The 18,096-nt window shown below is 39.8% G+C and overlaps 1 protein-coding gene across 2 annotated transcripts in view; it reads right to left on the bottom strand.

Moving 5' to 3' along the window:
- The window catches only part of ATP8A2 (ATPase phospholipid transporting 8A2), a 330,711-nt gene that overhangs the window by 312,139 nt on the left and 476 nt on the right, over nt 1–18,096 (bottom strand). The gene's annotated exons all lie outside the window — the stretch shown is intronic.

Below are 18,096 nucleotides of genomic sequence, written 5' to 3'. Positions count from 1 at the left end.
CATCCACTAATCCAAAAGCAAACTGCATCACTTACCAATTCTTGCCTAACAAAGCCCTATGGCCTAATTTCTGGCCTTTGGCCAAAGTCTAACTGAGAAGTTAAAGATTCAAAGATGATACACTCTAGTTACAAGCACAGAGACCAAGCACAGCCTCTTCCCTATAGGTTCTCAAGACAGATTTAATGCAGCCCCAACACTCTTCTCATGAAAGTTGTTCTAATGATTAATGGATCCATAGCAACTCCCTTATGAGCAATCCTCATTACATAGCAAAACACATTGGGTTTAAAACAAACAAACCAAAACCAAACCAAAACCAAACCAAAACCAAACCAAAACCAAACCAAAACCAAACCAAAACCAAACCAAAACCAAACCAAAACCAAACCAAAACCAAACCAAAACCAAACCAAAAACAAACCAAAAACAAACCAAAAACAAACCAAAAACAAACCAAAAACAAACCAAAACAAAACAAAAAACAAAACAAAAAAACAAAACAAAAAAAACAAAAACAAAACAAAAACAAAAAACAAAACAAGCAAACAAAACAAAACCAAAAACCCACAAAGGAATCCATAGCAGGCAGACAGGTTATACCGTAGAGGTAGATCTGTTCTGGCAACTAAGATAAGCAATCTGGTGAGTCTTGGGGAAAGCTGGCTTCAGCTACCACAGTGAGATCTAGAATAGCTCTAACAAAATCCAAAGTTGCATCAGATGAAGATGTGCATCTTCTATCAGCATTCAACTTCAGTTTCCACCACCCACTCTAACTAGACTTGCCTGAAACCTGTAAGCCCTATGAATTATTTACACAGTACCCCTGCTCTAGACATCCAGGGCATTAGCAGGTACCCTCATAACTTCAGTGCTGATGAAGAGGCGGCAGGAGAGGAAGAGCAAAGGCAGCATGCAAAATACACCACTATACTAATAGCACAGTAGTCACTGTTCAGACTTGGTTAATGAACTAGGCTGCAGATAATTCATTGGATTTGTCAAAGCCAGTTTAGACCAGGCATTTGTTCACTAGGCAGCACTGTGCAGCAGCTATGAGATATATGGACACAATTGCTCCTACCCTTAATGGGGTAAGGTGAGGGTCTTGTAGCTAAAAGCAACAGGCATGATCAGTAGAGTTGCTAACCTGCCTTCAGCCTACAGCAGTCAGATTAGCAGTAAGACAAGCCCACTGCTTTATTAAATTGTAAGAGCACTGGGAAAACAATTTATTCAGGAGGTCATGTTTGTTCTCATGTCTGTACGCATGTGTACAGGTATTGTGGAAGAGTTCAGTAGAAAGAAAGCACACATTAGTAAAGCACTGTTTCTTCAGTGCATCTCATCTGTTATACAGACACCAGGATGAATATTTTTCCCTGACCAGATATGAGCTGATAACAGTATTGGGGCAAGTTTTAACAATTAAGAACAAAACACAGCAGAAGACAGCTCTATTGCCAACCAATCCAGTGATAGTCCCTCTACATTTTGTGATGGATCCCACTGCAAAAGCACAGCAAATCCAACACCATGTCTTCATCTAACCACTGCCAACTTCTGCCACTGGAAAGGGTTCAACCAGCAGCAAGCCAGCCATGTCTTACCAAACCCCATTTCCTCACTAGTGCTGCTGACAGCTTCAACATCCTGAATGCTGACCTGTGCTATGGCATTGGAAGAGAATGATCCTGCAGGTGGAGCCATCTTTGAAACAGTGGGGCTCCCACTCAGCACGTTTGAGGGCAACTCTCAACTCACCTTTACCAAATTCCCCAGATGTCTCTCACCTTTTACATCCACATTTGTCCAAAACAGAAACATAACATCCCCGAACCCCTGAGTCCATACTCCAGAGGATGTTAGCAGAACACAAGCCTTCAGGAATATATTTAAGTACATGACCATGTGAGCATACCCTGAGCACACCTATATGCCACACAAGACAGCTGATATTGCCTTTACAAGGAGACACCTGACTACAGAGTAGGAAACTAAGGTTAAAGCAAACTCCCTTGAATCCCAGGGTTTCAAATCCATATATCCCTTCCTCTGCAAGAGGGAAGAAAGACTACTAAGTCTGATCATCAAGGACTGACTGATGGATACAGCCAGTCTTTCCTCCCAGCATTTCTTCAAACCACTTCTCTCTACTTTATAGCGATGTTACACGTAATGCAGAAGACAACAGGGAAGGATCACTTGGAGGAAGGAGTGACAAGGCTGCTGCAGAAGCAAGGCCTAAATTTACCTCATCCTGGCTCTGTTAGATGAAGGCCCTACTATTTGGTACAGACATAAGCATCCAACTACTGCCTTAGATACTCAGACATGCCTTTGAATTGGCACAAAGCAGATACTGTCTGCATCACAGAGCACTTCCACTGTTTGCACAAGCCACCAAAATGAGCCTACCCAAAAGGGTAATCCAGCATCACACTACAAATTCTAAGGATTGAATGTTAAACTAAGAACAGCACATAACCAATCAACTATATCCTTACTACTCTGTTACTTCTGGCTTTCTCCAAATATGCTTAACAAAGAACCAAGTAGATATGAAACAAATAATGAAGAGAAAATGAAGTTATAATTTATTCTCACTGAGGCAACTTTTTTTTTTAATAGAAGTCATACCACACTGTTTATAAAGTACTTAGCAAATCAGATAGAAAACATGACTATATGGTACCATTACAGAACATACCATGTACCAAGCCACACAGGCTTATGTGGATTATGTGGCTTATTGTATTCATTAAAGGTTCACTACAACTGTTAGTGGGACTGTTAATGGAAGCATTCAAGAGAGGAAATTGGCAACCAATTCATTCTCTCTAATTGCAGTATACTTTCAGCTGTGTCAAGCAGCATCCAAATGCCTTGCACAAAACAGTATCTTTTGTAACTGCCTAGTGCAGTAACTAATAAAATTAGTCTATCGTGTTCTTATTTAATTCTTGGTGTTTTTTCTAATGTAATACCTACTAATTACATTGAAGTCTGACATAATGCAAGAAGAAAGTTAATACTGTCTTGTTAATCAGACAGACTATTTTAGTCCTCCACCTTCAGAACAAGAACTGTTCAGCAATCCCACATGGTGAAGGGCACACTTCACATCCATGTAGAAGACTGCACTGAAGCCCAGAGCTATGAGCAAAACCCACACAGACCCATCACACTCCTTCAGTGAGAGAAACAAGAAATACCATCCCCAGTGCAGAGTGGACAACAGAGTTGACTGTTACCAGCAGGAAGACAATAAACCTCAAGCTAACTATTTTCAGAGCTCTAGGAATAACAGATACATGGCAGAGGGATTCCACAGTCCTATATCACGATCACAACAAAGGACATATGCAGAGAGGTAGCACATTCCTAAGATGCATTTTCTGTCTCTAACAGACATTTTCTTCCTTTTAAGGCACCTTCAAACGAGAGTAAATATGCTGGTGCAAGAATTAGCAGCCCTCCTCACCACATGGCAGTTTCCAGAGGACTTGGAATGCTAGACTGAAACCACCACCTCCCCAACAGAAGAGTTACAGCAAGGGAGTGGAGGAATGGGTGTCTGCACTTCAGGTTTCTTACATTTGGACCCAAAATAATAGTTCCTGTACTCTGAGCCTTGAGCACCAGGTGTAGAATCTAGTGCAGAACCTCTCATGTTGATTACAACTGATCTGTACCACCAAGGACTACCAAAACCAGAACACAGAATAGTTATGATTAGGGCAGCTTAACAAAGACATTCATCTGCACAAAGCTCAAAACAGACTTGTGAACTTAATGAATATCTTTGGTGTAGGACAAGTTTATTTTCAGTTTAATGGATGTATAAACAGACTTCCAAAAGAGAAAACTCAACAGCAGTTCTATATTTAACCAAGGACAAGAGAAAAGCTGCCATCACACTCCTCTGCCTGTTCCCTGAAGGAAGAGAGCACTAGTCACAGATAAGAGAAGCTTACAGGTTTGCAGTATCAGCCAGTCTTATCTCTGCTCTGCAGCCTCAGTCAGAAGACCAGATCAAGGATGAGAGTAAAGCTTATTGAGCTAGAAATTCATGTGGATTCTTCCTTTTCCCTTTGAAGCATATTATATCAAAAATATAATTGCCAGTTATTTCAATGCTGCAGCCACCTGCTACTGTTATGCTGAAGTCCTGAACTATAGCATAGCTGGAGACATTTTCCCCAATAAAGCATTTTTATTTTAAAAATCCCAACATAATAAGCCTTCTTATGCTGGTTGTTCTTCCTGGAACAGCTACCTTGTCAAGAGCATCTGTACTGTATGAGTTTTAAAAATATTCTTTCCTCTTCCCTCCACCCCCCTCACCAAAAGAGAGCTAACAGTCTTAGTGGCTTGACCTCTAAGAGATATATTATGGTGTTTCCACAGATTTTTCTGGGAATCCTATATATCAGCCCCTGAACTGCTGCAGACTGTTGACAATGAATTTGATTTAGGCAGAGTTATGCTGACTGGACCAGCTGGGGCTGTGACCATATACGTCTCCTGCTACGGTTCACACAGGGCTTTTCATTGTTGAAACATTAAATGATTGTTTTTCATCAGATTAGGATTCATCTTGACCTATTGCATCATTTCTGAGGTTTAAGTACATTTGTACTGTATCCATCTGTCACTTTTGAGACACTCCAGTACCTGCCTGCAATAGGGAGAGTTTTATTGCAATTGCTTCTAGAATGAGCAAAGACAAGAATCACAGACCTTTTCAATATTTAATTATCTAGTATTGCATAGGCTGCTGTGAATTTAGAGGAAATTATGCTTATGACTCATATGCTAGTACTGGAGGAGTTTTTCATTAAAAAGTAGCCCTAGGGAGGAAAGGAAGAAAAAAAAAAAACGAAACCAGCCAACCACTGCTGAAAGCTGAATATCAACAGCTGGCTGACTCAATTTCTAATGACAGTGCATCCATCCAGGTACAGCAAGCACTGGTGTCTAATAAGACTAAGAAAGTCTTATCAGCTAGATGTCAGTCACTCTTCTCTCTCCTTATATTCAGGGTAAGGAATGGCTGAAGACACAAAACTGGTGCTAAACTCTTCAGGAGAGAGTTTCAGATAATCCTGACCTATAGCCACTCCTGGATTATATACAGGTTGGTCAAGTGTCTTCATGAAAGTGGAGACACCTTGTGAAAGGGAAGTAGTCACTTCCATCCCCAGTATGTTTCACTTTTTTTTGTTGTTTTTTTTTTTTAAATAAAACATCAAAGCAACACTCAGTTCTCTGAAATAACTACTGGGGACAAGTTTCATACAGCTATTTTTCATGAAAGCCTAAAAGCCTGATTTCTCTTCAGACTATTACAGAAGATATTTAGACATATAGGAGCAGAAGCCCCCAAATGGTAAGCATTAGTTTGTTATATCATGTTTAGAGGTTGTTAGAAATATTACTACCACAGTATTCCCCCACAGCTGTTCTATTTTGCTGTGAATAGTAGAACGTCTCAATGGAGAGAAATCCCTTCCACCCAGTCACTATCTTAATACTGAGCTCATTGTTAAAACAACAGTTCCTCATCACTGATAAGCCTTATACCCTAATAAATTTGAAGCCTCATACATTAAGGATACATTTCATTTTTAACATAACTCCTACCATGCAGCTTTTGAGAGCCACCACTGTAGGTGCTCACAGCACACAGTTTAAGTGCATATGACAACAGGAACACATGATTAGAGGAAGGAATTATTCTGATATAGATGTATAATTGTCTGCTGTCCAAATTTAAGTTTTAGCTACACTTTTACCAAGCAATATCTAATCACAGATAAAAGAACAAAACCATTACAATAAAAAGCAGACATGAGTTTTGCTTGCTACTAGACCCTTACATTACTGATGTATAAACCTACCTATCAGGAAAACAGGCTTTCAGCTTTTCCACATAGAAAATTGAAGAAGACATAAGGATAGTCACTATCGACCTCAAAGCATTAGAGTTGAAGGCATTAAAAATAAATTTATTTAACAAGTGCAACCTTTCTTCCTTTCAAAAAAACTCACCTGACTGAAATTCAAAGCTACAAGAAAGGACAAGTCTCTTATAGGTTATAACTTATCCTACCAGAATCTCTATAGACATGACCTTCTACTACCTTTCTCCTCTTTTAAAGTCTTCTTATCAGTGCATTATCTTGTCTCACCCACAAATTATGGATCTGGAGCTCATTAGTGTAAACAGAGCTGTAATAATTGCCATCAGGTAGAACTTGTTATTAGCTAGTTAAGACTGCTTTCTGGTGAGGAGTTCAGCACAACCTATTCAGTTTGACTGGTCACTATGTTACCCCACCTGAATGAGAGTTTTTAGACAACTTATTTTTACTGTTTCTTTTTTAAGTGCTGGTATTACTACAACTATCTTTTACAGCTTATTTTTAAATTTATTTTTGATAGTATGCATCTTAAATCCTGTATAAACAACCAGAAAAAGTTATTGTAATTTTTTCCTCACATTTTAAAGCTTAATTCTTCTTAATTGACTTACTATTTGAGTGATCTTTCACAGTTTCTCTTATTGTAAACTGATTTTCCTTTTTACAGGTGCATATAATAGGAAAACTCCTCAAATATCTCTTCCTATCTTTCGGTGTATGAGATAATTCTAAAGCATCTATTTCTGCTTTGACCTTAGTTTTAGCTACTTGCTTTTCTTCTGTTAATCCAATTCTATTTTTGGCTATAGCCTCAGTCACAGCATAGTCTTCCAGTTGAAGCACTGCCAATCTTCTTAATGTAGGACTTCCCTTCCCCCTTCTTCAGGTTGTTAATCACTCTTCTTAAATTTTAGTCTTTAAAAAATAATATATCAATTTCCTTATTAGAATTATTTATATTAGTGTAAAATCACTGTTAATAAACCATTTAAACAATAAAAATTAATGCCAAAAACCTACAGAAATATGGCTTATAAAATTCCCTTGTAACAATAAACCTTTATAAGAAATACTGGATTAAATAAGAGGTCATGTTCTGTTTGGTTTTTCCCAGAATATCCATGTGGACTTAGTTTCATGAGGTCTGACACCACCAAAGCCAGATGGCAACTATGAAAAAAATGTAACTCTAGTGGCTGTAAACTTACTTGACTAAAGAAATATATTTGTATACCTCCTTCTGTTTTCCTGCACCATATAAATACTGCGTAGCTGCCTGTAATCTTCATATGCCCTATGAAGTAGATAACTAAAGTTATTCCCTTTCTCTGGAAACACTGATCACAAAATACTTGGAGCTGAAGTGAGACAGCTTTAGCTCCCCACAAAGACAGAAGCTACCACATCACTGTTGTCCTTCTCTACCTCAGTAAATTTTGTTTATCCTAAGGCTTCTCCTTAGGATATCTATTACTGAATGCTAGTTTGTGTACTAATTCTGATGGAAATAAAATATATGGTTGTTTACAGTTGCTGAGTCCAAAATTAATGACAGTATATGCTCCAATAGTACCATCTGCCCTGATTAGGCATGAACTGGGACATAGAAATATAAATCCTACCATCTCATCAGTGGGCAAAACTGTTCTGATTTGATTTGCAGCCTGTAACAGTGATGCAGAAATTCAGCAAGATGTTTGTGTGTGAAGTGCTGGGTGTCTTACAAGGGACTTTAATTAAAAAAAAAGGGGGGAGAATTTCTGGCAGGAAGAAGGTATAAGATTAACTCTTGCCTTTGGTTGTTGGGATTTGTCTACATAGAAGATGACACTGATAAAAGAGTTTAATGTCTCTGTAAACAACAGCAATCCTAGCAGGAGCGGCAAGTACACACACTCTGGGACTTTGGCTGCCTAATGAAGCAAAAAGGACCAAAAGGAGTACTAAATTATTTAAATCCTATGCTATTTAGCAATGACACAAAATTGCACTGTCTCAGCAAAATCGTATCAGATTTATTATTGCAGCTATTTTATTCCCATTTTTCTCTCTTTTGGGCTTTGGCAGAAAGCCCTCAAATAAAATGGTTTAGGTAATCAGCTAGCTGGCCAAAACTTCAACAAAACCACCCACTGCTGAGGACTGCAGAATCTTCTTATTCAGAGCCCAGTCTTTCTTGATGGTAAAAGTTTAGGACTGTTAAGGTCTCTCTGCAGTCCAGGCTGGGAACACTTACTGCTCTGTCTCCCATGCCATGCCAGACACGGTCCTTTCCATCTAACTTGAACTACCATAGCCAACATGGCTAAGCACACCTAAGGGAGATAGCACTACAACTCCCATGATCCCTTGCTACAATAGCATAGAGTATGGAGTCAGTGATGGAAATAGACAACAATTTAAATGTCTGTGAGCCAAAGTAAGACTTCCACGTCAGCTGTTTTCAATGGAGATCCTACAACTAAAGAGACCTTCTTTGGCCTACTCTAGGATCTTGGATTTTGCACACCTCCTATGAGACACTCAGTCAGAAAAGAGGGAATGGTAATGGGGCAATAGTGTGTATGGAAAATGCTGTGTTCACAGTCCCAACTAACAGAAACCCATGACAGAAGGGCTACCTGGAATGCACTAGGGAAAGCTACATCTATATTGTTGGGCAATTTTAGCGACAGCATACATCTCACAGAAGGAAGCTCTTGATAAACTGGCATTAGCAATGCTGGAAGACACGTGCCATCCTACCTCTTGAGTAGGTAATGCATAGAACTCCCTTGTGGTTTGGTTGCCAGCTGTATCCAAAGGCTGTCCATGTTCCAGAATCAAAAAAAGAAACCTGGAATTCAGGATGTCAGAAAACATAGTCCAGGAAGCAGAACACTCTCAGAGTTTATATCTCTCTCAAGCTTTGTAGTGTGGCTGACATGCCTAAAGGACAGGATGTCATCCAGAGGGACATGGACAAGCTTGAGAAGTGGGCCCATGGGAACCTCATGAGGTTCAACAAAGCCAAGCCCAAGGTGCTGCAGCTGGGTCAGGGCAATGCCCGGTACCAATACAGGCCGGGGGATGAACAGACTGAGAACAGCCCTGAGGAGAAGGACTTGGGAGTGCTGGAGGACGAGAAGCTGGATATGACCCAGCAAGGTGCACTCACAGCCCAGAAAGACAATTGTGTCCTGGGCTGCATCAAAAGCAGTGTGGACAGCAGATTGAGGGAGGTGATTCTGCCCTTCTGCTCTGCTCTGGTGAAACCCCACCTTGAGTGCTGCATCCAGCTGTGGGGTCCCCAGCACAGGAAGGACATTGACCTGCTATAGCAAGTCCAGAGGAGGGCCACCAAGATGATCAGAGAGGTGGAACACACCTTTCCTATGAGGAAAGGCTGAGAGAATTGGGATTGTTCAGCCTGGAGAAGGTTCAGCCTGGGGACATGTTTTTCCAGCCTTTCAGTATTTGAAGGGTGCCTACAAGAAAGATGGGGACCAATATTTAGTACGACCTGTTTCTATAGGTAAATATTTTGGATCTTTTCAGCCACTCCTTTCTCTTTCTGAAGACTGATCACCCCCTTTTTTTACCCTAATGAAGACCTGTAGGGTTTAAAAACTTTTTAAAGACCAGATAAGTAAATTTCAGATTTGTAGATAAGATCACTTCAATCAAAACCAGGGGGTATAAACCTTTTTGCTTACTGAAGATTGTGGGAAAACTTCAGTAAAGGTCAAGATTTTAGTGAATAGTCCTCAATCTCCAGGTAGTGCAGGATTAGGATTAGTTTGGCTGAGGGAAGGGTTTGGAAGGAAAAGGCTAGCACTCTCTCCTCCCTTCTGTCTGCTAAGCTCTCATGAAAGCTCCTTTTACCTCCTATGACCAAGCAGATAAATGGCACAAAGTTGGCTTCCAGATGTACACTTGTATTAGTGAAACTCTAGGAAAAAGATCTGACTGTTAATCTGTAAAGCAGGAGTAGTCCCCTCACCAGTCTAGGGAATCCCTGCATACTTTAATTCCCCTGTCTTTCTGTCCCTCTAGAAAACAAGGCACGGGGATGGATGTCAGTGTATTTCAGTTCAGTAGCCACAGGACCACTGAAGCAGTAACTATGGTGAGCCTTTCCAGTGATGCAGAAATGTTGAGTAAATGTCAACTGGATTTCAGATTAAAGTTTCCAAGTTAAATCCTGATTCCCAGATGTGTAACTGATATGACAAATGCAGATGTAGCCTCCGTATCTGTTTCAGAGTTATGATGGCTGAGGTTGACTTTGTAAATACTCTTTCAGTATCTTTTGTCTCCCATTTACAAATAAACTGCATCTATTAAGTTAAGGTGACATTTGCTTAGAGTACTTAAAGGCACAGAAAAGTCTGGGGTATTTGTTTCATATATCCTTTGTATAAGCATTGCAGTGAATGTTCCTAGATCTCACAGGCACGGGATCTTAGATTGCTTTTACTGTGTTTTGTACGAATAGGCAGAACAGTGCTGGGTCAACAGGAGATGACACATGAGCCCTCCTGTTCAGAGTAGCAAATTCATCAGGGTGATGTTATTGTAAGGAGATAAACACTTCTGTTTTCACTCTTCCTGACTACCTGCTTATTTGATGAAATCAAATAAATATGTTTGGTTATCTGCATTCAAGAGATTAGGAATTAAAAATCAAGAGCTTGCAGTCAGTGTTAAATAAGATATAAGGCTGCCTTCTCTGCTTTATAGAATGTATACATTAAATTCAGTTGTGTTAAGCCTGATTTACAACACTCTAAAAGAAGGTAGGTTCATCAGACCAAACCCTTGGTTAAACAATCCGACACACTTTGTTGGATCTCTTATGAATGATGAGTCTGACACAACCATGGCTCTTACCATTTTAGTCCAATGGAAGACAAGTTCTCATTTATCTGCCCTTTGCACTGATGCCCCAATGCAAAAATTTCCAAATGGCTAATTAGAACTAGAAATAACAAAAATATTCTATGTAAGGCTGAGTAGCCGTGGAAATGTAGTGAAAAATCCACAGTATGTTTCATGATTCTTCATCACAACATGGAGAGTATTGAGACTGATGTACTGACACTTCATGTTCTTTTTAATTTAGGTTTAGTGCTCACCACAAGGATAACTACACCTCTAGCTGGGGTTTCTTCTAAGGGAAACCTGCTCTGAATGTCACATAAATGGATGTATGTGGCATTGTAACTATGGATTCTGTCGCTTCTCTGACAAGTGCAAGTAGGTAGTTTGACTGGGTCACTCATTAAAATCTGTATCATGTCAAGTTTGCCTTATTGTGCCTTGGCTTGAAATACAAAACTCTGCATCTTCTGTTTTCAGGTATGCTTGCTCCATTCTAGCTTCCAGTAATCGTATATTAAAAAATGTCCAGAATCAAGAATTATCGCCATGGTAAGACATGGGTCTCAACCAGTGGTCTGAGACCCTGGAACTTTCAAAGAGGCAGGCATCTATCCATTCTTGGGGCTGGAAAGAAACTGCCCAGGAACTTTTCTAGTAGGTAGGATTCGTTATGAAAAGGTGGCAATAATGCTAATCAAAAATCTGAGAGCTTTCCTAAGAAATACTGGAATAACTTCAAATAAGACATTTTCAATATTGATAATTCTTTTTTTTTTTTATTTTGCACAAAAAAAATCAAATTTTATAAAATTTAACCTTTTTTTTCCTCAATCATCAACCATGTCGGTGATTTTTCCTTAGTTAACCTTTGAGTTTACCTTTAAGCTTTAGAGTTATCTAAAGCTCTCAGATGTCATGTCTTACCTACCCGCAAGTGCTCCAAAAGGCTGAGCTAGAAAAGATAAGAGACTGAAAGGAAAATATTTGTGTCAATAAAAAGGCCTGCTACACGTAAGGGCTGTCCCAGAAGCAGAAAGCTGTTGCTGCAGAGATATTCATCTGCCTTTTCAAAGTCTAATATATTGTTCTGCTCTTCCAGCTATATGTACAAGACTGACTTTGTGATTAACTATCCCTTAAAAGAACATGCTGGCAATCAGGCTCTACAGACACTGTCTGTAACAGATATTCTGGTATTTGTGCTATTACAGACTAATTAAAATCTGCCACAATGCAACATGGTACAAGAAAATAAATATGAAACACTTATCCGCCATAGTACTAAAGCTAACATGGGTGCTTAGAATATTGCTTCACAAGTAGCAAATCGGCTCTCTGAGACTCAAAGATTATTTGAAGGGTATACTTGACAGCTCAAAGAAGAATGGTCAAAGGGAAATGAACCAGCTCAGAGTACCACCATGTAGCAAGTCTACAGAGTATCACTTGACAACTTTCTAGAAGAGCAGAAATGGATAACATGGTTGTTTATAGCAGGGCTTCACTACAATAAAAATGCTTTGTGCATTACTAACTAATTAAGGAGTGATCAGTTTGAGATGCTGACATCAATTTTCAGATGATCATCCAAAATGCCATGTAGAGTCAATGGGAGCTATCAGCTTGGAACTTCTTGAGGAGGGAAGAAGGGTTAATTATTTAAAAAAAAAAAAAAAAAAAAAGGAATGCTTGAGAGTAACATCATTTCTGAAGCGATAGATTTCCACGTAAAAATACACCAACAGATTTGGCAGAGATCAAGATTGTATCCAAACCTTATGGCAATGAAAATGCAATATACCAAATGACAATTCTTTCTATACCCAGTAAGTTTCATTCAGGAAGTATACCCAGCAATTTTATCATCTTGACGATATTCTAGGACCCTGAACAGACAAGCAGTTTTCCTTGCAATCATTTTACTGTTAGATATTTTCATCCTACATGGAATTACAACAGCATTCCTGCCAAATCACACTAGCAGGGCAGTGCTTTTAGGTCTACCCAGAAAATGAAAACAGTGACTTAATCAGCACAGGGAGGTACACTAAAAGCAGATACTGCTAGGGAGCTAAAATCTGAAACAAAAGTCCTGTAGAGAGAGAGTGGAGCAGAGAAGAAATAAAATAGTTCCTATATATAGACAGTACATATAGAGAGTACATATGTCTGTCTGCAATGGATTTATGAATAGTCAAATAGTATAACATAAGACAGTTAATATAGTGACTATACAGTGGAGTGGATTTTTTTATTTTTATTAAATACATTCATTTAATTTAATCTTAAGAACTCAATTTAATCTTAGTTAAATCTCTTATCTTCCCAACTAACTTCTGAATAACTGTATTCCTCATCATCTGAGTGGTTTGATCTTTAATGGATTTATTCATGATTTCACCTCCCCCATCACAATAAGGCAAAAAAAATGTTTCTTTTGCCACACTGCTCAGGACCTTGTCTATTTACGAAGTTGCTCCACAGTAACTGTGTACACATCATCTTTTTCTAATTCAGTGTCGTAAGCAGAGGTATTTTAAATTCCCTCCTATCCTAATGCAAACTGACTCTCATCACAGCCAACAAGCTTTAAGTGAATTACCCAAGACAGAAGAAAGTCAAGTTGGCCTCCAGTTAGCCCTGTCACTGTCACCACCTCACTTTACAGCTGAGCAAGATCTCACACTGATTGAGAAGACTCCCCTTTGTGCTACTATAGAAACGTAGTAACTTAAAACATGGGGTTTATTGTGAGCTCTTTGTCAAAAGGCGTAATTGTCACTGGTGTTTATGTAAATAGGACTGGGCCTTTGATGTGCTTGAGTGAGCTGCACATTATAATATGTTACATGCCAATTAAACATGGATGAAAAGAAACAGGAGCTCCGTCACACTTACACAAAATTACCACCATGCAGTTCAAGTGTGCATAAACAAACATGTACTAAAGTAGTCTATTTAGTAGTAACTTCTGACATGAAATAAGTAGAAGTTTAGTCTTCACCTGGAAAAGTTTCTCATCACATTCTCAGGGTAGAATTTCTGTGTGCCAATGCTATGGTTGCAATTGTCTTGCTAAATGTTTCGATAACTCTTGATAATGTTCACGGGCAGTTAAAGCATTTGCTGAGGAAGTACACCCCTCTGTTTACAGGTTTACTGTCACTACTCCTGCCAGGTACATTTCTCACGCAGAATAGGGCTTTTGTTCTTAGTTAAGAAATTTAAATGTTAGTATTTTAGGAATTTTTTAGCTCAGCACTTTGCTGACCCCCTCCATAGGGTATGCTTGTTTAAAAATGCAGTCAGGACAACTGCTCATGCTCCTGCAAAATCGGATGTAGATATCCCGTGAGTAGACATGACTCGAATGAGCTTCAAGGTGAAAGCTTCTAGCCTTCACTGTGTTTCTTACACCATCTGAACCTGTCCTCCACAATACCAAATTGCACCTTATTTGAAGCATCAACAGCCGGACGTAATTAATGCAAAGTTGATTAACTATTTCACCTATAGCTCCTGTGCATTTTACATATATCTATAGGAATTATGTCTAACCTGTAACGGCTGTAAATGGCTACAGATAGAATCAAATAATCATAGAATCATTAAGGTTGGAAAAGATCTCTAAGATCATCAAGTCCAACCTTTGACCGAATACCACCATGCCCACTAAACCATACCACAAAGTGCCACGTCTACTTGTTTTTTGAACACTTCCAGGGATGGTGACTCTACCACTTCTCTGAGGAGCCTGTTCCAATGCTTAACCATTTTTTTCTCAAAGATAGAAGCTTTGAGCAAAATACATGGCCTGTGTGATGTTATAACTGCTCTGTATGACACTTCCCAACAGTAGCAACCATGGTAATAATATCACAGCACAAAAATAGCCCAAAGAAGTTCTTTCATAGACATTCTTCCAACAAAAGAAAGAGATGGATTCTTTAGAAAGAAGTGATTCTAAGAGATAGTCACTGTTCTTAAGACCAAAATGACAGCATAAACCATAAGCAAGTATTTCACAGGAAATGTAGATGGCAAACATACAAAAGGAGCATTGTCTCATAGCATGTAATGATGTTTATATTTCAGATCCTCATAAACTGAGAGAAGATTCTGTTGCTGCCTTTACACTGAAAATATTTCTTCTTGCTGATGTGTATCATTGAGCAGTTGAAAAAGACCACAGTAAATAACACCAAGATCATTTGTACCTTTAATCCATTATAAAGTTGGAATTCGATTTTTTTCCCTAAAATAAAAATGCCATTGTATATTCATCCAATGCCTTATTGACAGTTGCTTATTTTTAGTGATTTTAAGGAGGCAGGAAGGAGAAGAAAAAGTTAGTCTTTGATGTCTGTGGTTCCAACAGTAAGGAGTTGGAGACTTCTTTGAGAATAATTTAAATCTAATCAATTTAGCTCAGCTGGTACAACATTACAGCAATAAAAAGGTTTACCTGTACAAAGAAAAAAAAATCGATTAATGAGCAAATGCATAAAAAAGAACAGGACTGATCATTTGAGTGGCAGGAGGTGACTTTCCATCTCTAAATTCTCCTTTCCACATCATCTGCTTTTCTGGAAAGTGCTTCATACCAGTGTTAAGTTTAAAACTTTACCAAATATACCAATTACATTTTATACTGTAAGAGTGTAGAAAATCTGAGATGAAAAGATATCATTAGACACAGAGGTAGTGTTCTTCTTGACTAAAGAAGAATGCCTATAAGCTACTAAAATACTTTACATAGTATGAAAATAAATCTCAGTGACCCAAACTAAAACCTAATACTTTAAGATTACCAAAACTCCCTCAAAAGTAAACAGAACTAGCAAACAAACTACAAGTCTCTAAAGCAGGGAAGATCTTCTGTTCTAAAAAGGAAAGAAGGTAGAACATTCTGATACATAGGTGCCAAGAAAATCCTGGTGGATAGAGATAGTGTTACCTGATCCTAACTAGGGATCACAAAAGAGTGACCAGTTCCCCCTCCACACCATTTAGCTCGGAAGGGTCTTTGCAATGCCACCACACAACCACATCTGTACTGCTTTTCAGTGTCTCAGTCTCCAAATGTATGCTTTTACAGTTGGGTTCACACAGCCCAAAGCCCCTCACTTGAACCTTTTTGGCCCACACAGACAGCAGGTCTGCACACCAAGACACAGCATGCTGTAGCAAACAGAGTTCCTGCCTTTCTGTTCCCTGCTGGCATTCAGACTCTACAGGCTGATAGTGAGCCACATCAGCACTGATCCAGGTGACCATGTAACCATCTAATGTCTAATGTCTAATGTTGACACAAGCAAGGCAATGGGAATACACAGGAATGGGGAAGGCAGGACTTTCTCTCTGAGTGGCAGAGAGATTGGCTCTGTTGTTCTAAGCCATCAGTTTGCTCAGTGTCCTAAACCAACTACAATCATATCCTTTAATAATTCTATGTAGTAAGTCACACAAACCTCTATTATGTAATTTTTTAGGCATTATATATACCTACACTAAATATTACTCTTGTCATCCTTAAAAATACTCTAGATAGGAAATATATTGTTCAATAGCTAGGAAGCAGTGATCATAATGCTAAACAGCAACCCCATCTTTCTTCAAAATATGATCTAATTCGGATTGTACTTATGTGAAATGAAGAGAACATGTAAAAGTCAGAAGCTGTGTATAGATAAGTCCCAGCTAGAAGATTTGGGTGCCTCAAGCACACAGAGCATAACTGAGGCACAACTTAACCACCTAGACCCACAAGTACAATGGTGGATTGCAGGTGACCAAGCTCTGGAACAAATTGCTCAGAGAGATTGTGGAGTCTCCCTCACTGAAGATATTTAGGAACCATCTGGACACAATCCTGTGCCATGTGCTCTAGGATGGCCCTGCTTGAGCAGGGAGGTTGGACCAGATAACCAGCTATGGTCCCTTCCAACCTGATCCATTCTGTGAGTCTGAGTCTGTGATTTACAGAAGTTAAACCTTAAATTCCTTATGTATCCCACATTCAAGCTAAACACTCTCCAAGTGCCAAGCATCCAATATCCGAAGGGAACCTCGGTTTGGATTCCAAATTTTAGGTCACAAACAGATCTGCCAAACTCCAGCTCCGGAAAAGGAGCCTCCCTGTAAGAGGATAGGGTTTCAGATTGGACTGCAGAAGTCGACACAACCCCAAACACTGGAAAGTGGAATCTGCTTAACTGCAACTGTTTCATCTGAATGGCTTAGGTTGAAGATAAGTAAAGCTGGTAATGTGCTAAATCCTACTCTGAAACCTTACCATTTCCCATGAGCTGTCATTACACACCTCTTTGCTTAGCATCCCACTTCAGCAGCTATGCAGAAGTCCTTGAAGTTCTGTCCTTATTACCAAGGAGTGCGGCCAAACAGGGAAATATTACTGGAGTGACCAGGCTGTGCAGAGGAGCCAAAGGAAAGGTGGTTTCTCCTTCAAGTTAGCCTGGTTCCATGAGCTGAACAGCCACAAGTGGCTGGAGGACATCTTCAAGTACAGTGCCATCCAAAAGCCATCCAGCAAATGCTCTCCAAGGTGCTCTGAGATTTCACCCAAAGTAGAGCTGATCAGGAAATGTGCTTCAAAAGCACATTCCTTATTGAAACAAAAAGTGCTAAAGCAGCATTATACTGCACCCTTACTCACCGCAGAGATCGTACGAAGCACCTAAATATTTTGCACAGGAAGTGGTGTCTGTAAGTCACTGACAATGTCACCAATGCTTCATCTATCCCTAAGTACAACATACCACAACTAAATTCTGAATGCACCTTAGTCCTACAGAAGTAAGTCCAAGTCCTTTGGGACCAGAATTCTACCTTCCAAGTATTCCATTTCTGGTATTTTCTTATGAGCTAGTTGAAGAACATTTTCCTACATGAACCTCTTAAGAAACCTTATCATTTACCTCTCTGCAGGCTCACTGCAGTGCCTGATGCTCTTCCCACTCCAGAACACAGGACAGAGGACCCTGACCAGCCAGGTGGGGTGTGGGGCACCCCTGCCTCCCCTCCACCAGCCATACTGTCCTCTGAGCAGATGCCCACACAGAGATTTCCCTGTCAAAAACCAAGAGAAAGAAGGGAGCCACATTGCCCCCTCCGGGCTGTTCCCGCGTGGAGTGTGGATGCCGGGAGGGCCCTAGGGGGTCCCGATGGGATGGATGGATGGATGGATGGACAGATGGACGGACGGACGGGCCGACGGAAGGTGGTGCAGTGGCTAGGCAGGCCCCGCGGGGTGCAGTGCCGGGCCGGAGCCTGGAGGCGGGGG

Source organism: Manacus candei, unplaced genomic scaffold, assembly GCF_025592945.1.
Source record: "Manacus candei isolate 608988 ecotype Guabito, Panama unplaced genomic scaffold, ASM2559294v1 h1tg000014l, whole genome shotgun sequence".
NCBI classification, from domain to species: domain Eukaryota; kingdom Metazoa; phylum Chordata; class Aves; order Passeriformes; family Pipridae; genus Manacus; species Manacus candei.
Note: the sequence above shows the minus strand (reverse complement) of the source record. Positions and strands in the feature narration are given on the sequence as shown.